The following is a 23,963-nucleotide window of genomic DNA, read 5'->3' on the forward strand; positions in this document are numbered from 1 at the left end:
AATGTCAGTTCAGCATGTCAGTCTAAACAAAGAGCTAAAGTCCATATAATCCCTCTTGTGAGTGCACCTCCATCTTCAGAATGGTGTGAAAGAAATTTTAACCTAATTTAGTTCCAAATTATGAAAACTTTGTGAGTTCCAGACTTTTCATTAACATATCAATAATATCTTCATATACAAGCAAACACACATATGTACAGTATATAGTGGAGGGCTTCCTTACTGACTAGGCAATACCAGTAGTGGAAGTGGTTTTAATTTGGTACTGGGCAAAGGAAAGCCCCACTTTGGCTAAAATGGACACTCCTTAAATACCAGTGTGAAAAGGTAGTTGTAGTAAACAGATGGTAGTAAACCACTGAAGTTTAATGTCTTTGAAAAGCTAGAAGAACTGAATGAAGATCATTGAAATTTGTACTAGACTGTAAGTGGCAGCAGATGACACACACTTGGAATATTAGGAAAAGAACAGGGCAGTGCCTTAGCGACTTAGCTCTTTTAGAGTTATGAAACTCTTATGGCTGCAGGGGACAATCTAAGGAAAATCATATATTGTTGTTGTTTACACTGTAAATGGGACACGCAGATCTCCAGTCAAAAGACACCTCGAGATCAAAAATAATACGTCTAGGGTTAGTTGTAGAGTAGGAGTAAAATCTAAATAGTCATAGTAAGAAAGCTTAAAGCAAAGGTAATGACAAAAGCAGGCACTTTGGTGCAGTTCTTTTTAGGTGAGCAAGTAGGCAAGCCACTTCTCTGAACAATCAGAGCAACTACATGTAGAGGGCAAAGGCTTTTGACTATAGTCGGTTTCTTTCCATTTTTAATTCTCCTTTATTATTCCTTCCTTAGCTGTGCTAAATAAATTTATCTAATTGAGTTTATGGATGTCTTCCATTTATGTCATGTGTAAAGACTCTGAGGAACAGGTACATATGTGCACAAAAACACATATATAATGTGGTAGCAATAAGTATAAAGTAGAAACGCCACCCACATGTTTTGGTTTGTTTTTGAACTCACTTACTCTCTTAATGCTTAGAAATTTTGTGATCTCTGTCAACTTTTATACTACAAGAGAAAATCTTAAGTGAACACAGGCGGAACACAGAAAGAGATACCAGGTCAGATTTGAATCTAGGGTTCAGCAGTGTGAAACAGCACCATTTTCTACTGCACTAGCATTAAATGAAAATAAGTTCTTTCCGATTACTCTTTCAGTTTTCGTCCCCTGCTCTAGGATCACTGCAATGAATTGTGTTTAAATTAGGAAAAGCAACATTTGAAATATTTTAGTCTCATCTTTTTTTCTTTGGACAGTTTCAGTTAATTTTAAACATTGTATTATTTCTCCATAAATGAGTGCCTCAGTTATCAGAAACTATTCTTTTTTTAACATCAGTTCAAATTTATTGTGCAAAATGTTTCCTTCCTTAAACCAAAATTTCACTAACACTTTTAAGATAAATATTGAACACTAAATTTAACATGCTGTAGTTTTTCTATGGTAGTGATGTTCTCTCTCAGCATCACTTGACATTTCTTTTCTTCTTTTGGACAGTCTTGTTAATGACTGTAGCTTTGTCAGTGATCCCTTTAAAGACTCCTGACACTTCATTCTGCGATTCTCAGACTTCATGAGCTATCTTATATTTGAAAAAGCCAGCTTCTTGAAGGCGAATGATTGATGTCCAACTATTACTGAAAAAATCCCCTTCAGCAGCTCTTCTAAGGTATCAGTAATAAGGCACAACAAGCATGTCTACCACAATTCATCAAACAAAAAAGCAAAAATCCTCCCATACTTTGTATGGATTAAAATTAACAGTGAAGCCATCCTTGATCTAAATTGACTAGAAGCAGGCCATTATGTTGCCACAAATCAATTTATGATTTCATCTTTAAATGTAGGGCATTATTACTGTGAAGTGAGTAGCATTATCATATCATAGCCTCATTCAGAGAATAAGAAAAACATGAAGGAAGCTGATTAATTCTTTTACAAAAAAGGTCAACAGAGTAAAATAAAAGGGCCAGTAACTATAATAGCTGCATTCAGTAACTACCTTAGAATTTTTAGATCATGTGCCCAGCTATAAGAACAGGTAATACCAAATAACTTCTCTGTATTATGAATTCAGGATTCAAAATTAACTTTTCTTCCATATTTATCTCTTCAAATGTAAATGGATGGAGTAGAAGTACCCTCTCATGTGTAGAAATTATGTTGGAGTAAGTGAGAGTCTACGAAGATGCAACACATCGCCACTGTGTGAAGCAGCAAGACTCAAGAAAATATTAAAACATAGAACATTTTATTTAGTAGAAAGCATAAATCAGCTTACCAAGCATACTTAGACTCCAGATCCCATACCACTTTTTTCAGTTTTATGTAATTATACACTATTATCGGGAAATAAACATGTGTGTATTCTTGTTTGTTTTTTAGTTGTATACAGTATGTACTGTAACTAGTGACCCTAAACTGGATAAGTGGGCTAGGAAATGGATTAACAAAACCTTTCAAAATATGCCTTGGGGTTGAGAGAGGAAAATGAGAGCTAAACCAATACAGACAATTGTAGAAGAGTTACCAAGCAAAAGGATACAAATAAACATTGTGCAAATGTTTTGTTAATTTATTACACACTTTTGTCTTGTGGTATGATCTGTGACTTTTGAAAATATGCATGCACAAGGTAAAGTTTGAACTGTAGATGTGTGATTAAAGCAACCGGCAGAGCCATTGTGGTTGATGAACCATCTTTTGGACATTTACAATGTATGCAGATCTTGCCTTAGTGAAGTCTGATCAGATTGTTAAAGATCCTCCTCATCCTGTGCAATATACATTCCACTTTACCAGTTCCACAAGTGATAACATTCTGCAGTGTAGTATAAAACCAATAGATAGAAGGATATTTTTACCTTCTGCAATTAAGCTGTTTAATATTAAATAGAAATTCAATTTTCCATTAAGGGAAAATAGAGTTTATCTGGACATTGAAATACTAGCCACTTATATCTCTGTTTCCACCAATACATTACATTACAATTGATGGATAATGCTCACATATATGCTTGCTTATTGAACTCTGGGTGATATTCAGGATTAAAAACAAACAAACAAACAAACAAAGAAACGAACAAAAAGTTTCTATTCAGTCCAGATCTAAGCCAGGTCATACAAGAAGCACCAAAAACCTGAGAGTACATTTTTATTAATATCTTAAGATAAAAACTTGTTGCCTGAAAAATGTTTTTTTTTTCCCCTCTCTCTAGGTTTACAAAGTAAATTGTAAAATAGATTTCAGTCTCATTCTTCAAATGAGTAACTAGGCTACTCTATATTTTTAATTAGGATTGAGAAAATTAATCTAGCAATGAAAAAAAATAGCTGTACCATTACACCAATTGTAATAATTAAAACATTGTTGATAATATCCCAGAAAGCTCAAAGGTAGATGATCTTCAATCAATGTCACATATATTTTGCTGATACTTGAGCTGAACACAGGAGGTTTTCCCACTCTATGTATTCTCTTTAAACTACTGTACACATTGTTAAAGTGAATAAAATTATGAGCCAAAGCAAGTCTATAATTTCGCACATACAATTAACAAAATCCATTATATATTTCAAACTGTGTCCAATGCTGCTTCTTGAAAGATGTTCAAATAATATCCAGAGTAACTAATACATACTCATATCCAGTGACTAAATGTTGATTGTTAGAGATAAAGAATCAGAAATAAAAGTTATGCCCACGGGGACATGGTGCACAATAAAGTAAAACGTATTAACAAATTTCACACAAAGTAAGAGGGCTTTATAATAAGTCATGTATGAGTAAAAGCAAATATAAACAAAGATTTGATCATATATTTACTCAACAAAAACTGAGCCTTGTTAGTGTATAAAATAACAGAAATTTTGTATCTATAGACAAAGAATATAAGTAGACTACGGTATAGCAATCTGTGGTTTATGAACTATTTCATTCCATTAGTCAGTAGTTCCATGATTCCCAAATGACAATTGTAGCTGTTTTATTATGTTATCTACTGAATGAAAAATAGACTGAATGGTCAGATTTAAATGTAATCAATGTTTATCGTTTTGTGGTATTGTGACTCAAGCACATAAATAGTCTTCAAAACTAATCTGTAAAAAGTGTCATTCACTAAATCTTATACTGCCACAGATAAACAATAATTTCCAGTGAACGGCTAAAGATAAAACAGAACTATCACCAAAGAATAATCTTGTCCTAACTGGCATTGTAAATAATGGTTGACAAGACATTAAATTGACATGTGAACACAAACAAGAAATCATTACTCACCAGAGAAATCTTGGCAATTGTAGGGTTCTGTTAGAAATGAGAATTATCTGATGTTTTGAAGAAATTGACTGATACTAAGTATTTAAATACTTAAGAAAAAAGGGTTAATGTTTTGAATATAAAGGATATGCCAGTTTAAGTTTATTGATTGTAAAACTTGTAAAAATGATTGTGATTGTAAAAATGTTCTCTGCATTTGAGAGAAAACCATCCCCATTTTGTCAGTTATAAGCAAATTACACAATAATCGCTTTTTTGTTTTTATGTGTGTGTATGTTAATTAATGTCTGTTTTCGTATTAGTTAAAAAATCTCAAGCAATTTATTTGTAGAAAAATGCCAATACCATCACTGTTCAGATTTATTATTTGTGGAATTTCTGACCGGGCTCTAACATGATCACTATGAAAATCAATAAATTAAGAAGACATTTGTGAAGGCGGCACGGTGGCGCAGCGGTAGTGCTGCTGCCTTGCAGTTAGGAGACCTGGGTTCACTTCCTGTCTCCTCCCTGCATGGAGTTTGCATGTTCTCCCTGTGTCTGTGTGGGTTTCCTCCGGGAGCTCTGGTTTCCTCCCACAGTCCAATGACATGCAGGTTAGGTTGCATTGGCGATCCTAAATTGTCCCTGATGTGTGTGTCTGCCCTGCAGTGGGCTGGCACCCTGCCCGGGCTTTGTTTCCTGCCTTGTGCCCTATGTTAGCTGGGATTGGCTCCAGCAGACCCCATAACCCTGTAGTTAGGATATAGCAGATTGGATAATGGATGGACATTTGTGAAGTTTTTTTTATATTTCAACAACCTCACATTTATCATTGAGAGGTTTTGTAATGCTTATGTATAGACATTTAGAATGTTTTTAATTTTTACAAATTTATTCCTAATTTTGTTCCTAATATGGTGCCAAGATAATTTAGTGTACAGAAACTTAACCAGTCACAATCATTGCTGTAAATAATTTAAGAGGCATTTCTGCTATAGGTTTTTCTAATTATAAAATATTTCAATGCAACAAGCAAACTTTCAAACTTGATGCAAGCAATTTGTATTTATTAAAACTAATAATTTTAAAATGCAACATTTGTAATATTTCCAAAACAGTATTTCCCAGTGTGCAAGTCACAGTGCCTAAAGCTGTTGTCTCACAAATCCAGTGCCTTTAAATCCCATGCCTGGTCATTGTCTGTGTGAATTTTAATCTGAATACACTTCCTTCACATCACCAAAGATGCCCTTGTTAACGTTACTGGTAATTTTAAATTGAACCTATGTGAGTGTTTGTGGGTGTGTGTTTATGAGCAGGCTCTGTGATATACTAGTTCCCTGTATCAGATTATATTAGTGTGTTCATTAGTGCAACTTCTTTTAGAGACAAATTTTCATTAACTGAAATGAATTTCACCCTTTAAATAAATTAATATTTGACTTTCCTTATTTTCCATTTTTTTCTGCTAGAGAAGGTGTTAAGTAAAAGTATTTAAACTTGTGTGACAAAATGCTGCATGGTTGCCTTACCTATTGTTTAATTTAATTTCTGTTTCTTTATAGAAGACTCATTGCAGATACAGTATTAGTAGCCTGGGAGGAGAAGTTTTCAGGACCTTTTTGTTTACTTTTGCAACAGTCTACTGTAAGTTATGGTTTTACCCTTTCCTGATTATAGCTATATAATTGTTTGTGAACTATTCTAATAAATAGAAAACAGAATATTTTCATTTTACCTCCTGGAAAAGAATGCTTAGTATTGTATGCATGAGAAAAATAATATATGAGACAAGTGCCACTGCTTCTGAAATGCCTTTGGATATGAAGCACCAATATATTCAGTGCTGTACAAATTGTATTTTATTGTAATGATTTGCCACACAAGGAGAAATAAACTTTAGAAAATAACAAAAACAATAAAATGATCAACTGTTAATTCAAAGGGCAATAAATAAAAAAAAATAGCAAAAATATAAGTTAAATCATAAATTCAAAATAAAAGAATAGACAACATATTAAGTAGTAAATGAAATGCAGAAGTTTAAAAATACATCTTGAAATTACTAAGATAGAAGTCCAAATCTTAAATACAAAATCCAGATTTCAAAACCAGAATAAGCCAATTGTAAATGGTTAGACTGCAAAACTTATTACACTAACAAAACTTGAAGGGAACAGATAAAAATAACACAAGGTTAATGCCACTGCAACTAGGCAGTGGCTACAAATACTTAATATAGCACCCTGGCACTGCTAAGAAACGTAATGATAGCACTTGAGGGTAATTAACCTATTGGATACATTACCTCACATACTGCCTTATAAAACAAAAAAAAATAATTAACTACAAACAAAGCAGAACTGATTAAACTAATAAAAGGAATATGAAAGTCAATAGTTAACTGTGTTGAAATAATTGGCAAAAGTAAAAGTTTAACAGAATATATTACAGAAAAATCAAGGAAAACTAAATATAAACAAGCAATAATCAAAACCCTAGGGTAAATCCCACAATAGGCCATGGCAGTAAAGCCTGAATTACAGTAACATAATGCAGGGAGCAAAAAAAGTGAATTTATTTAAACCCTGAATAATACACCTCACTTGAATTCACTGAAAATATCTGAATATACTTTACAAGAGATAATTCTAGTAGGCCTTCATATCTCACTAATTCAGCATGAATCTGAATATATTATTTCAAATTCTGTTTGACTTCTCAAATGTAACTGTAATTTGCAAGAGAGATGTTTCATAAAACTGTCTCAATTGTTCCCAATTGTCTTGGCTGATAACTCATTTGGCAGCAATTCTGAATTAAGAAAAATAAATTGAGCCTTTAAAATATACTTAAATATTATAAGCACTTTTTTGCTTCTTTATTGGAGCGAGAGAGATTGTTTGTGCTTTTCATAATACCTGGTATATGTGATACGTTTAACTAACATTTTATTCACTTTACACATTTTAGAAGGAAAGGACATGTTTTAACAGGGATGCAGGCATTCAACTGTGCCTTTCATCACTTGCACTAAATGACTGAACTCCAGCTTGTACCAGGATCTGCCTGGACTTCACGTGATAACAAAGGTGGAAGTCAGAGTTGCACTGACATCTGCAGACCAGAAGGCATGAAATGAAATCAAGCAAAACAAAGACTTACAATTCAAGGATGACAGCTAAACTGGACAGAATAACTTGCTTATTAGAAGACACTGATTTTGTTACTGGACGTGAGCTTAATCCAATCAGGAGATGTTACATGTTCTGTTAAACTCTCTGCACCATCCTGAAGAAGCTCTCTGGGATATTCACTGGACACTCAGTGAACTTTCTCAGGATTCTCTAGATACACCTTCTCTGAGATTCTACCAGGGAGGGGGAAATAGGCAAAATGACATTCAGAAACCTAAAAAGTTACGAGCTGCTCCTCCATGGAGAGCCGAATCCAACAAACTTGTGCCAGAAAGAGTAATCAGTCAGTCAGTCATTGTCCAACCCGCTATATCCTAACACATTGTCACGGGGGGGTCTGCTGGAGCAAATCCCAGCCAACACAGGGTGCAAGGCAGGAGCACATCCCGGGCAGGGCACCAGCCCACCGCAGAGTAAGAGTAATGCTTTTCCTTAACTTGCAGATGGAACAAGAAATTGCCTAACAGAAAAAAGAAAGCTGAGAAAGCAGTATCATAGAACACTACAAACAAATTTTCATGCAACCTAGTGTAAGTGTGCACTCCAGCACATAAAGAATCCTAAATTTGATCCTGGACCAACAACAAGGTAGCAACTCCGTACAACATTGGTCATCATCTTTAAAGACTTGGTATCATAAAATTGTTTATCTGTGCCAAGATAAAGTAGAAGTCTAAATACCAGTAAACAGCCTCCCTATATGTTATATGTTTGCCTGTCCAGTCTGTCTTTGTCCAGTCTTACATGTCAATATATTTGCATCTTTCATACTTCCTATAGTTCTCTGTTTATTAGTAAATTTTATTATTTTGTTCCTTAAAGTAAGTGTGCCTCAGCTACCTTGATATAACTCTAAAGGTTGAAGACCCCCTACTAAAGTAGGAACCTTGCCAAATTATTTGAGTAATTACCAGGCAAAACCAATAATTAATTAACCACCTTAAAATTAACTTAATTCCTATGTTTAAATTGCCTATCCCTGGTAGGCAAGTTAAGTTTCATTTTCACATTCTACACTACAGTACATGAGTCTACAAGAGCAACCATAGAAACACATTGCTGGCATAGTAGTAATTATTGCCTATATAAAAAGAAGCACAGAAGTTTGGTAAGATCATTAATTTTTCTGACCTCTTCATATACAAGTATAAGTTCTTCCAGCTGTGCACTTTTTGTATGTAATCATGAATAACATCAACAATGTAATTGCTGAAAATATGTTTTAATAAACTTACACCTGATGTTTACTGTTAATGAATATGCTACTGCAGGATTTGTGATAAAGCAGAATTGACTTAGATTTATCACTACTAAAATGATGCTTGCCATATGCTTGCAACCTCCAGAGTCTTTTTCTTGGAAACACTAATAGTTTGCTTGTTAACGATTTGGTAGAACTAGAGCTGTCAGTAGTTTAGAGCCAAGGAAAATACATAAATATAAATATATATTAATTCTAGCTGATGTTATTTTTCATTTAGTTAAAGTAATTGTTTGCCTGAGGTATGGCACAGATCAGTATTTCCATTTTTTTTTAAATGTTACCAGTCAATAACTGGTGTTCTTGATGGGGCTTTTCCCTGCCTTGTGTTTTCTGTTCCTTTGATAATCTGTGCAGTCCTGCTCAAAAAAGCAGATTGAGAAAGTGTTTGGGCTGATTGTATTTATGCATTATTTAAGTTATAACAAAAACCTTTAAACAAATTACAGTAAATTTATTCGAGCATAGTACAGTTCTCAGAAGACAAGATCAGAGAGCAGTGTGGGTTGGGAGACACTTTTAGTTCATAACAACTATAACAAATGAATTAAATGAAAATTTTATAAGCATAGGGACTATTGATGTTGCAGAATTTACTCAATTATGATAAGTCAGTTGTACTGTATGTGCAGTAGGTCATAGACAAAAAAAAACAGGAAAACTTTTTCAAATGAGGAAAATGGAGCACCATTTGAAACAACTACAAAGCAGTATGCTGCTGACTTTGTGTCAGTTAGGAATTATTTGATGTCAGACTGATTCCTTTTTCCTTCTGAATCCCATGGGCATAATTAATAATATCTGACGGCCCACCCAGTAAGAGTACCAATTTGTAAGAATGGAAACTTACACAAATGACAAAACAGGCATAGTTTAATGAAAGGTCAAATAAAAATAAATAATATTTATTCTTTCTTTCATCTCGGCTATTCCTGGGGAGTGTAGCAGTGGGAGTAGACTGGTCCAATTACATTTCTGTAGATTTTAAAATAGTTTGCAGCTACTTCTGCAAAATTAATGTTGACTACCAGATTACATGAGAAATGTGGTCTCTCAAGCAAGTCTTTGTTCTACCCTAAGTCCTCTCCCAGTGGGCCAAGTCTGGAATACATCTATTTGAAACTTCTCAAACCTGTTTAACACTAGAATCCCTGAAGCCTATGAAAAAACTTGTAATCCTGGGCCACCTTAAATTCCCTTGCACCTCCTCATCAGTGTATTTTGTTTTGCAAATATGTCAGTCAGCACCGGCAGCAGACAGCCTGCTATCCCACCCCCCACCGACACAGCTTTAGTTGTACAGAAAGTTCTCCCAGCTCAAATCTGTTTATCTGGGTGTGAGGTGCCTTGAATTGTGTAGGGTAAATAATATATCATTATTTGGAAAACATACATTTCATATACATTTCAGAATAAAAGTGAATAATAAAACAAAACGCAAACTTTTACTTTTTCACCGGCTGTTACAGACTCAAATAAATCAATTGTATGTTTTCATTCTACAATAATAATAATAGCCACTCACTACTCAAAACAGTTAATGCATGAAGGACCCGGGATTGAACCCGCAACCTCTCAACTTGGAGACAGTAGTTCTTACCTCTGCACCAGCCAAGCAGACGTGTATGTGTGTGTGGGTGTGTCGCACCCTCTCCCAATTTTTTCACTTTGGTTAAATTCTAGAAGAAAAGCGCACTTGTTTTGTTACATCTGTGTCTTTTGTGAAAATGTTTGTTTGATATTTGGACTTCAGTCTTCACACATTATACACTTCACGTCAGCATTTTGCCAAATTATTAGTAGAACATGAAAAATATTTCTGTTCTAGTTATGTGTTCAACATTTCTTGCCTCGCATTTCCTGTCATCCAACATTTGCCCAGATCATTGTAGACACGGAACACATATGAAATGTATATGTTCCAAATAACGATATATTATTTACCCTGTAAAATTCAAGGCACCTTAAACAAAAATAAACAGACTTGAGCTGGGAGAACTTTGTGTACGACTGAAGCTGCATCTGAGGGGGATGAGATAGCAGGCTGCCTGCTGCTGGTGCTGATTGACACATTTTCAACACAAAAGATGCTAATGGAGAGATGTGAAGAAATTTAAGGTGACCCAGGATTACGTGTATTTTCGTAGGCTTCAGGTATTCAAGTGTTAAATGTATCATTTAGTGGAGCAGTGATTCTGCTACAAGATTCACCCTGATTTGTTGAGATATCTATATAGTGCACCAGAAACCATTAACCTTAATCAGAAAACCACATTGTAGCTGTAAACACATTATTTCTGTCACTATCCAAAGCCTGTAACCAAAGGTGAAGATGGATCTCTCATTGAATGTGGTTACCATTTTTACTACATCAAACCATCATGCAAATCTTATGATCTCCCTCACTTGAGTAGAAGATGCTTATACAGTATATGTAAATGCATCCAATGGACCAACTTCCCTTCCCTCTCCAGTGTAAAACACAATACACTTTTGAGGTACAGGTACCGTAGAGAAGAAAGTGCTGTGTTTTTTATACTAAAGGCGTCACACTTACCATTAGCAACTTTGCTAATGTATATGTCCAAAGTGGAAATGAGGTGAGGAAGAGAGGGCAACATCACATACAAGTAAAAAAGATTAAATTCTCAGTTCCAAAAATGTAATTTTCTCCAAAACTTGGCAATGAATTGATATTCTACGTATGACAATCATCTTGGGGGGACAAAATGTACCCTTGGCAGCATTCTACCTTTCCTTTTAAACCGAATCAAGCTATTGCCAAGGATGCACAATTAACCTCACTGTGCAAATTCTGGAACTAAACATACAGCAATGGACCTGAAATGCCATTCTAATGCAGCATTCACCACAAGATACCAAAGGGTGCTGATACTAAGATGCAGTCCTTCAAATATGTGTGCAAAGAAAAGAAGTAGGACTGTTATTCCACATCCCAACCAAAATCCACATTGTTTCTTCAGTATTGGAGGTTTGACTATTACAATTCCAGTACTTCAGCTTCCAGTCTCCTAGATAGACTAGAAAGTGTGATCTAGTTTCGAGCAAATTAGGCAAGTTTCAGTTATCATGCATATGAATGAAAATGGCACTACGTTTGTGGGTTTGAAGGGTTTTGGGGAGGAAACAAACAATACCACTCCCTAAAATTATATTTAACCATCAATGTTTACCCATGTTTTATTCTACAGATGTATAATACAGAATAGATATAATCTGTTGTAACCTTTCAAATAAATTTAATTTACGCCTCTTGGTCACATCACCGCACAGGAATATCCTGCACATTACTGTGTTTTCTCAACAGGAAAACCTTAGTACTTGGGAAGTTGAATCCCCATCCCCAACACTCCGCCATTACCTAGCAAGTGCCTGTTCTTGTTTCATGGTTCTTTCAGAAGAAGTTGAGGATATATCTTTTCTAAGCACATGGATCATTAAGTTTATTTTATGTCTCTGATGTATCTTCAGGATTGTTATCTCCAAGATCGCTATCGTAATTTCAAAGTGAAGATCATACTACCAGAACACATCTGATCGATCAACAAAATACGAGGGAAGTTCAAAAGTTTCCCATCTGCCAGTCTAAAAGCAGTGTCCCTCTTATACTGAAGGGGATTTTGAAACAAGATTACCTATAGAAATAAGCACAGTTGGAATTTGCAATTGGATTGCAGCTGCCCTTCTCGCCTTGCTTCTCTACAGCTTTTAAACCACTGTAGAAGCAGACTCTGTTCTACCAGGTGTTTCTATCAATACATCCTTTGCAGAGGCCTGCTCATATTCAGAATTTCTTCAAACGTCCAGTTTTCCTGAAAGATGCCTACTGTAAATTATCAAGTTGCCAGAACTCTTTTAAAGGTGACCAAAAATCATTCTCTTTGTTTACTTTGCCTAGCCACTGCCACAGTTGCTGTTTTTGAGACCTGTAGAGAGACCACTAGTCAAATCTTAAAAAGCTGTCTGCAAATATGTTTCTTTTAATTAACAGCTACCCTTAGCACTGCTGTCTACTAATGGGTGCTGTGACAGGCACTAACAACATTTGGCCACAGACCCTGGCAGCTACCTCCCTAATGATCTGTCAAGTGTTTCATTATAGGTGCATTGTAAAACCAATTTTTCACATTTTTTGCATGTATTGTTGATGTCATTGGGCATGTTATTCTACCTTCTTGAATTCCCTGACTTTCAAAGAAGAGCTCTGGTTGAATTGCAGATACCTTAGCTAGGGAAAAACCTTTTTGAAAGGAATGGTCCAGTTGCTATACAGGAAGGGAAATCTAGAGAAACTCTTAATGAAATAGAGTGTTCTACTGCTTGGTGTGCTCCACCAACTCTATCTCCTGATATAGTTTTGATTTTGGTATAATAATAAAAGTCCTAATGATATTTGTATCTGCCATTGTATATAATTATTTGACTCAAATCTTTCTATTAATAATGTGGTACACCTTTTCTTTATCTGTACATTTTTTCACATGATATAATGTTTGTTGTTCTGTATTTATGTTTTTTTTAATAACCATATTGAAGATAATAAGTGAAACACAAAAAGAAATGATAAATTGACTAAAATGCATCCTAAGTGACTAATCATAAAAGGCACTTTCACAAGGAGGACAAGTTCCCATCTCCACCAGCCATGAGATAGCCAATCACCCATGTGTTTGGTGACCAGAAACCATTCCCTAATGTTGGAACCAGACTCACTTTAATCCTCAGTACTGAGAGTTCAAGAAGAACTATGTTAAAGAAAGAGTTAGCAGAGATAGAACAGGGGGATTTCCATCGAGAGGCCAAGTTTGGCAGCCATGATACCCAGGGAGAAAAACTTCTGCTAAATTGGGCTGAGAAATAGTAAAGGTCCAGGACAAATAAAATATGAGGTGAGAGGGGAATCTGGAAAGAAAGCACTGAAGACAGGAAATTTGAAACAGCAAGCCAATAGGGTGTGACAGTGGGATAGATGCAAAACATGTGGAGGAAAGTTCTGGGAACATTTAAGGAGTAGAAGTGACAAAAGGTGATCAGTGGATAAACCCATAGCAAAATGTTTATGTGGAATAAGACACAAGTGCATGACAAATTTAAGCTGAGTATGTTGATGAGTGGGGTTCCAGGTGGTCAGAGTGTCATTTTTAAAGGTGCTGTTCCTTGACAAGCTAATCCAGGATGGGACATTATGTTGCCACAAAGAATACAAGGGTAAGCGTTTGTGGGAGTCTTTGTGCAGTGATGCAAATAGAGTGGCGACTATTTTTTATGTGATGGGAAGGAATGAACAAAGACAAAAAATGGATGACAAGGAATAGGGGAAGATAAAAGAAAACAGAGGATGATGGAGTGGTGAACCTGGACCACAGTGCCTGGAATGTCCAGAATTCCAAGTATCAAATATATTCACCAGATTATGAATACCTAAAAGAGGTGAAAAAAAGGGTTGTGCACTGAAACACAAAGCTTCATTATGAAATATGGGGGTATTTGAGTGCCACACAGAAAGGGAACCTAGACTCTTGTCTACCTTGTGCTGGGACTTTAAAGCATCAAATTAAATTTAATTAAATTTAAATTAAAGCACCAAATTTAGATTAAAGAGTCTAGCAAGTCAATGTTCAATGAAAAACCAAGATGGAGGATTGCAGGGAGATTCAAGCCAGTTCCAAATAGGCCTAAGGGCACAAGACCAATGATAAAGTTGTAAATCAAGAAGAGAAACTCCTTTATACTTGGGGAGAGGCAGGGCATTGAGCCTAGAAAATGTTATAAGGAGCAATATTTATTTTAATAAATTCCAAAATTGAATAAAAAAAGGGGTATGTGTCCAGGCAGAGAGGGTGTCTTTAATGTTTTTACCCGTGTGACGGTTATTGGAGTTGACTTATTGTTCTGTCCCCAATTTGAAATGTCTTATTTAAATGAGTTAGTAATGGGAATGGAAGAATGGAAAAGTGAGTGTAAAAGACGATGTAAAGGTAGAAGAGCAGATTTGGACTGTTTAATTCTGTAACTTTAAATGGAATCAAAAGCACTAAATGGTCAAAAATTAGTGGAAACCTGACCATCATACCTACTGTATATGAGCTTGTTGATATCCCATTCCAAAACCATAGGAATTAATATAGTTAACCCCCTCCTCCTTATCATTAATGCCAATGAAACATATTATTAAATTAGAAGAAAGATTTACAACTTGCCATTTGAGCTGTTGTATTTTATTTTCATGGTAGTTTACCGAATTCAGTAAAACTCTGAATTCCTTAGTAATCCTTTTTGTTAATGTTTAATTTTGGCTGTGTCATGAGGGATCATAGCCAGCTATTTCCAAAAAAGAGAGCCCTAGCAGGACTATAGGCTTCAATGCTAGAGGAGGCCTTGCTATAAGGAGTTTTGTTTGTATGTTTTAAAGTATTACCATAAAACTTTCTGGAAGAGGATATAGCTGATAACTAGGCAAAGGTTAAGAATTATAATAATAATCGTTATATGTTATTGGAAGGAAAATATGTCAAAAGGTGGCTAAAAAGGGCGGCACGGTGACGCAGTGGTAGCGCTGCTGCCTCGCAGTTAGGAGACCTGGGTTCGCTTCCCGGGTCCACCCTGCGTGGAGTTTGCATGTTCTCCCCGTGTCTGCGTGGGTTTCCTCCGGGCGCTCCGGTTTCCTCCCACAGTCCAAAGACATGCAGGTTAGGTGGATTGGCGATTCTAAATTGGCCCTAGTGTGTGCTTGGTGTGTGGGTGTGTTTGTATGTGTCCTGCGGTGGGTTGGCACCCTGCCCAGGATTGGTTCCCTGCCTTGTGCCCTGTGTTGGCTGGGATTGGCTCCAGCAGACCCCCGTGACCCTGTGTTCGGATTCAGCGGGTTGGAAAATGGATGGATGGATGGATGGTGGCTAAAAAGCCCAGGAGCTACTCTATCATTTGACCATCTTCCGTGCTGGGTCACATCCATCCCTGTATTTGTTTGTTTTGTTATAGCTGTATTCAGTAGCAATAAAAAAGGATAATCTGATTCCCAAGGCACTCCACGTGTTGTTTTTTCCGTGGCTGGACTATTCCTGGAGACCGTCTTCTTTCCATTTTGGATATTTACTATAAATGGATGCTCTCTCTGTTTTGGATCATCTGTTTCAAGTTTTTGCAACTGTTTCTGAAAAACAACATAATCTATTGTGCTCCTTTGTGAATTATTTTGTGTTATTAATTGTGTTATTTTGTGTGATTTTAAACTACCTATTCCTATGTATTCCATTTCTTTCATTTAATGTTTAATCTGCTCTCCTCCTAATTACAGTATATTGCATGGTTTTTGTCATGGATGTAGATGTGTGTTTATAATTTTGCAAATAGTGTTTTGTTTAGATTTTCCTGATTTCTACAAAGTTACATGTCAATTTTACTTTCTTAACTGAGAGGTGGTGGGACACATACATGCTTTGAAGTACAGTGCTCAGAATATGTTAGCTGTTAGACAAATTGAATTGATTCTGTTTGTAATGAGTGCATGGCCAATATCAGAAGCACCAGTTTAAGGAGTAAGATGTCAAAGTTTAGCCTCTAGCCACAGGACAGTCTCAAAATCAAAAGTGAGGGTTCCCTGAAAATAACATGTCATTGTTTAATAAATCTCCAAGTGCCCATTACTGTGTTTCTGAGAAAATAAGCTGAAATTTTAATTCAGAAAAGGTCATTGTTAAGTTTCTGTATTTTAGCCTGTATTACCTTGAACATGGTATGTTTCTGCCATCTGTGCTCTTCACTATAGTAGCAGCACTGTCATTAATAACATTTTATATAGTGTAACTGTTCTCCAAAACAAAGAAAAGGAAACAACCTCTTTTTAAAGTTTTGATAGTTTATTTTTGAAATAACCGTTATTCAACAAAATAATAAAAAATACAAACATATCCATATATTCAGTTAATATACACTCAATATGCTTTATAAAAGAAAAATATATTTCCTATTTACCAGAGTTTTAAAATGTTCTTTTGAAATTAATTCCATAACCCACTTCATTCTACCTCTTACCCCACACAAATACTATTATATTCATACATCAAAAACAAACATTTATTCTTCCAACATCTTCACTTCACACACCTCCTACTTTATACTTAAATTCAGACATGTGTGATATATTAGAATTAGTTTTATCTCCACCACTACTTCCCCTGTACACACCTTGTAGTTTGCACATAAATTCAGACAAAGGTCTGATATATTAGAAATAAACGTAATCACTGCCGCTCTTTACCTATTGTACATCTCCTACTCTGTGAACACTTGAAATATTCAGAAATACAACAATAATTTTGTTAACAAACATCAATAGTAACCATATATTAAGAGTAATGAAGCCTACCCCTGACATTGAAAGCACCTAAGAAATATCCATTTGAGTCAAGGCACTCATGCAAAATGCAAGTTACATGGATAGAGGAAGAAAGAATCACTACCTTTGAAACAGCAGATGAATACAGCTTAAACTTTTTAAATATTTTCATAGTAGATATTATGTTTATAGAATGTATGTTTTTAATATTTTGGATATTGTAAATTAATGAGGCTATTTTGATAATATAGATATACAGTATACAAATAATGTACAGTTTTTATATGTGTAGAGGCTACTCAGCTTCTCGTCCAGACCTTGCTCATCTCTAAGCTGGACTACTGCAACTCTCTGATGTCTGGACTTTCACTAAAGGCAATACGACCACTTCAATTGATCCAGAATGCAGCTGCAAGACTCATTTTTAATATTCCCAAATTCTCACACACTACACCTCTGCTGCGGAACCTGCACTGGCTCCCTGTGGCTGCCCGCATCAGGTTCAAAACTCTAACACTTGCCTTTAAAGGCCAAAACTGGAACTGCACCACCTTACATATCAGCACTGGTTAAGCAGCGTGTCACTTCTCGCTGTCTCAGAACATCAAGCACTGCTCGTCTCGAACCACCCTTACTTAAAAGAAGAGGACGACATGCATCAAGACTCTTTGCAGTGTTGGCTCCTCAGTGGTGGAACGAACTTCCTCTTGCTGTACGAACAGCGGAGACCCTCACTGTCTTCAAACGTCGTCTGAAGACACACTTCTTTAAACAGCACTTGGGGGACTAAAGTCCCCATACTCTTTTCTACCCTTTTCTCAAAAAAAAAAAAAAAATTTTTGTACTAACAACTTACTATTTTCTTCTAGCATGGTTTTGTGTACAACTTGGTCAGCGGTAACTTGTTTAATGACAGTAGATTTAATCCTAGCCTTAAAGACTGAAGAACAGTCGTAGATTACTAAGCACTGTTGTAAGTCGCTCTGGATAAGAGCGTCTGCTAAATGATGTAAATGTAAATGTAAATGTACAGTGTTTAAAAGTTTTCCATATTACAAATTAAAATCATTTAACTCTTAAAACCTCATTTTAAATATAGTAAAAAAAAAGGCTCACCCACGAGGAGATTCCAACAAAATGTGGGCTCAGACAAAGCAGTAAATGTGAGTTCACTTTGGGTTGCCCCCCCAAGAAAACACAGAATATGCATCTACTGTGGGCTGTCCATGCTGACCATTAAGGTTAGACCCAACAGATGGACATGACTTTATACCCTAAGTTTTCATGGGCTACATTTGCTTGGAATATCTATGATCCAGAGGCCAAAATAATGTCACACATTAAGAATAAGTTGACCTGTTAGGTATGCAATACGTTTCACAGAAACTTACAGGGGGTCCATAACAGTCCAGAGGCTGGTTGCCAAAGACATGAAGGGGATTTTACACAGAGGAGACTCAGGGGACACCAGTTTTATAAAGTATATGACAGCGATTAACTTTTTTGTAGTCAGAGTGATCACTACTCTTCTGTAGCTCTACAGCAGTTCACCATCCATCAAGCATTCTGCAAACACACCACACACATCAGCCCCCAGTAAGGATCAGAACTGTCTGTAAAACACAATGACAAGGCCATTAACTACTAGAGCCTTTTCAGTGTTTAACTCAGAAAGTGACTCTGACATCTAATAAAAGGTTAGCTCAGTGTCTAGTTGTAGCTTAAAATTATTTGTGATTTTAGGAAGTTTTGCTGGCCTGGTGGCACAGTAGTAGCACTGCCACCTCACTCACAATAAGGAGACTAAAGTTTGAGTCCCAGGTCTTCCCAGCATGGAGTTTTCATGTTCTCTACATGGGTTTCCTCTGGATGTTCTAGTTTCCTCCCACAGTCCAAAGACATGCATGTTAGATGTATTGGCGATACTAAATTACCTGGTGTGTGGTAGGGGTGTGTGTGCATGTGTGTTTGCCCTATGATGGACTGGCGCCCTGTTCAGGATTTGTTCCTGCCTTGTACCCCCCGCAACCCTGATCAGGACTAAGCAGGTTAGAAAATGAGTGATTGATCTTAGTGTATATATCTACACAATCAGCCATTGCTTGAAAAACAGTTTAAATGTCCTTAAATAATTTACTATAAAAGAAAAATACTTGATATGCTCAGTAGTGCACAGGTCTCTCTACGATCAGCATTATTCAGCATGCAGATTAGCTTGCTTTGTGCCGCTCTCTTTTCTAAACTAAAGAAAAATTGTCAGTGTGCATCGAAATGATTTAAATTCTGAAAACACAACTTCAACTACAGCTTCTTGAGCACATCATTTCAAAAGTTCTGTATGTGAACACTTTTTAGAAGTGAAGGCAGAAAAAGCCTTTTCCATTTCGCAGAGTATCATGTAGTTTGAAAATATCCTCTTCTGGTGCCCTCATATTTAAAATGAACTTTCTGGTGACTTCCTCTAATAATAATTCTTTACATTTATATAGTGCTTTTCTCACTACTCAAAGTGCTTTTCATAGTGTGTGGGGAGACACTTCAACCACCACCAATGTATATCATCCACCTGGATGATGCGATGGCAGCCATTTTTACACCCGATCGCTAACCACACATTAGCTATTAGGTGGTGACGCGGTGAGCAATAATTAGCCAATTAGAGAGAGGGAGGATGATTAGGAGGCCAGAATGACCAGGCCCTGGAGGCAATTTATGTCTGGACAATTACAAACTAACTCTAATTACACATAGAGGAGACAGATTTGATTGTGCCATAAATTACATAGTCGGAGTCTCAGGGTTTGTGTTCCGACTCCACAGCCCTTGTCATAAATCACACTCGTACTGAGCTAATGTGGAGTTGTAATTAAGTTATAGATGCCAACGACTCTAACACACAAACCTTGCATAGGAAACCTAGGAAAAAGCCCACACCAAGACCAATAGAAAATGTGCAAAATATATAGAGAACATTAACGGGCCCAGGACTCAAACTTGGTCTCCTGACGCAGTGAAGTCGTAGCACTAACTACTGTGCAGACACTAAATTATCTTAGAAAAGGAGATTTAATTTTGATCTACTATCATTTACCTTTGGAAATACAGGGAGTAGTGAATCTTCAAAGTTTAACCACCAGTGTTGGTGTTTCAACTAGAAGAAACAAATATTTTGGATGCATGCGATTATTATTTATTTAAAGACTAATTTTAAAAAGATCGAACTCGCCTCCTGTGAGTATGAAAGTAAATGGCTCAAGAAGACTTGACTGATTAGAAGCGTTAAGAACAGGGTTTTCTTTTTTTTCAAATTATTGACATTTTAAAATGTGTGATTATTATTAATATCCCTGAATAGAAACACACATCAGTGAAATTCAAGTGTATTTTAGATCCATGGAAAAAGTAAAAAAGTCCAAGCAGCAAATACAAAAAACAAGATAAGTTAAAGCGATAAACCCTGGTATGTCTAGCAGGGCAAACCTCCAGTTTAATTTGTCTGTAGCCGCATCTCATTAAAGAAGCACATAATCTTGGGTCTTCATTTTTTTTAACAAGATTTTTCATTTTTGTACTGAACAGAATTGTTTAGTCTCTTGGGACTTTGCTGAGTTTTGAGCGTTAGGTTTTATTTTGTAGTGCACCATATTTCAACTCAAGATATTATTTTCACACTGTTAGGCCACAGTGTCACACTTGGGACCAGTAGCCTTTTGGCTTATCTGCCTGTTTTTAGCAGGCCAGTTTTAATCCACTCCTTAATGGCCACTCTTGAACCGGTTAGAGTTAAGTATATTTCTTATTAAATATATACTATAATTTAAAATACATTTTCCACAAACTGATGCTACTTAAAAAGTGAGTTTGATTCAGTGGCCACTTATAAAGGAAAATAACATCTGAAAACGTAGTGCAGTTCCTGCCTTAGAATTTAAAACGCATCCACAGAAGATTAAAATAATTTAAATTCTGACTTGTCACATATAAAGCTATGGGATGGCCCTGTCCACCAGTACGTTTCCTCTATATATTATTGGCAAAAGCCCTCCTCTGACTTAGCTCCTTAATATGGCAAAGTGGTTTGCATGATCAATGACCCCCTGAGCAATGCCACTGGATGTTGTGTACTCCTTGTAGGGCCACCTATGGCAGCAAGGTCAGAGATGAGGTCCTGAATAAGACTGACTCAACCAGCCCTCCCATCCCCTATCCAAACTGGTGCAACTTCCTTCCTTCCTTCCCTCATTGTCCTGCACATGGCCCAAGTAGTCCCAACAGGAAGTGAAGCGGTGTGATTGCGGATTACACTCTCACTAGCACCAATATCAACAACTGCTTTGCATAGGCTCTTCCTTCTAATGGATATACAGCGTCATTGTTGGATTGACTGACAGCCATGAGTTGATTGGCAAAAAGCTTTTATCTGAACTTTAGAAACATCCCACCACTGTTTAAGTGAAGCAAATTTAGCTTTGGTAAAAAGTCCACTTCTTCCTATAGTATTTATGAGGGACCAATGCGCCATTTATAATCAACCATTCTTCCATCAGTTTATTTACGAAGGATTTTTCATTTACAAAAAACACCACTGCTTTGTTCATCCCTGATGCAGAACAAATATTTTTATATTCAACTACTTTCCTAACTACCACCTGCACATGTTTCAACAGAAACCATCGGATCCACTAAAATACTTGCTCCATTGAGGGAGAAAAGATTTTCATAAAACTTTGTTAACAAACAAGGCCACAACTCTTTGGATCCTGCCAAGGATAAAAAAGCTAAAGTTGTGTCTTATCCAACAAAACTCTAACAATAGTAAAAAAGAGTGAAAATGTACAAAAATGAAAAGAAAGAGAAAAACAAACTTACAGAGAGACAGCCACTTCCTCCAAGACATGCCACAAATCAGATATTCCCAATCCAGACCACAACGATTAAATGATAGATAGATAGATAGATAGATAGATAGATAGATAGATAGATAGATAGATAGATAGATAGATAGATAGATAGATAGATAGATAGATATGACTTTATTTTTCCCAAAGAGGAAATTAAGCTTTTTAAACCGAAGCTAAATACATAAATTCACAACAACACACCCCTCACCCCCAAATACACACCGGAAATAGCACACAGAACAAAAAAACTTCTGATGTTTGTAAAGATAAAAAAAGCAATGACAGCCCACAGTGAGGCATTATAAATATCATATTGCCATTGGTATAATGAAACCTTCATTGAAGAAAGAACAGCTCTGCCCTTTCTTATACAGTTCCTCTGTGTTATGAATTAGTCCAGTCTGTCATAGATGTAGATCCCCAAGTACTTGTAGCTGTACACTATCTTTACAATGAAAATGTCCCAATATGATGAAATTTCAGCTGAAAGACTTGCTGCTGTTGAAGCATCAGCACTGCTATAAATAGGCTGGGTAAGTTAGAGGCTTCTGCTATTCTGCAGTGAAGTGTATGTATCAAAAACAAGTGTCCATTGTGTATTATACTGCTCAGAAGTACAAGGTAATGTAGCTTTTGTGATCAGATTGTGTACACATGTGTGATGTCATTAGTTTATTTAAGATATTCTTATTTTGGTAACATTTTATACAACTAGTTCTAAATTATACGTCATTAGAATACAATTTCATTGTTCAGTCAAAAATGAAGCACTAATAAGACCCCCGATTAACCTTGGGTATTTTGCACATCCACTAAATATGCTGTATAAAAAGCATATTATTTACAAATAAAATTATTTAACACTGTTTGGCATATTAAAGATTATTTAAAATATCTTACTATTGTAAATTGCATTTTATTTCACGACACTCTGAGAACTATATTAATAAAATGTATTCATATTATTATTAATAGAGAATCATAACTAGTACACTTCATTTGTCTCTTTGAAAAGATACATTATGAGAAAAGGTCATAAAAATGAACATTAAACCATACAGAAACAATAACTTTCAGTGCTATTTTTGAAAATGAGTTATATGAACAAAATGACAGAACTAAAGTTTACATTTTATTCCTTCTGTAAAGATACACATTTGGTATAATTCTTGTAAAATATTATTTATTTATTTATTTTGTAATCATGTGTCACATTTAATTTCCTTGAACTTTGTATCCAGTATGAAGCTGGAATTATCAGAGCACGAAAGCACAGATGATTTCCCAGTCAATTTAGAATTACCATGGTGCCACAGAACTACCCTTAAATTGTTAATAATCACAGACAGGTTAAATAATTGTATTAATTATCTACTATAAATAACTACTTATTTTTATTTGGGAATCTTTGGGTGTTTCAAGAAAAATTTTGTTTAACATGCAGCCAAATTTGCTTATGGAAAGTCTGCCTTGTGCCATATCCATTTCCATGTTAATTATGTTATGTTATAGTTAAAGATATATCAATACTAGAGCAGCCTGATGTTTTATTAATTAATAAAAACTCAGTATAAAACAGTTAAAATAAAATTACATCCATCCGTTTTCTAAGCCTCTGATTTAGCAGAGAGTCATGGAAAATAATAGTAAGATATAATTTTTAACAGAAATGATTGCTTTAATTATTTTAGCACCAAGGCGTGTGTACTTAGAGAGCTGCCGATTGCTGTGGCTTTACAGACAGAAAGATGTCAACTTAAAATGTATTTTGTGGTATTTAAATGGGTAGGCTGTTTGAAATAAAGCAGACATTAAAAATTTAGTGAAAAAAGTGCTCTTGTTATAGCCCTACTTGTTAAATATGCATTTACTTTATGACTGTTGCTAGCCTTATATCATCTTTGGACAATGAAGTAT

This window comes from Erpetoichthys calabaricus, chromosome 6 (genome assembly GCF_900747795.2).
Source record: "Erpetoichthys calabaricus chromosome 6, fErpCal1.3, whole genome shotgun sequence".
In the NCBI taxonomy this organism is placed as follows: Eukaryota; Metazoa; Chordata; class Cladistia; order Polypteriformes; family Polypteridae; genus Erpetoichthys; species Erpetoichthys calabaricus.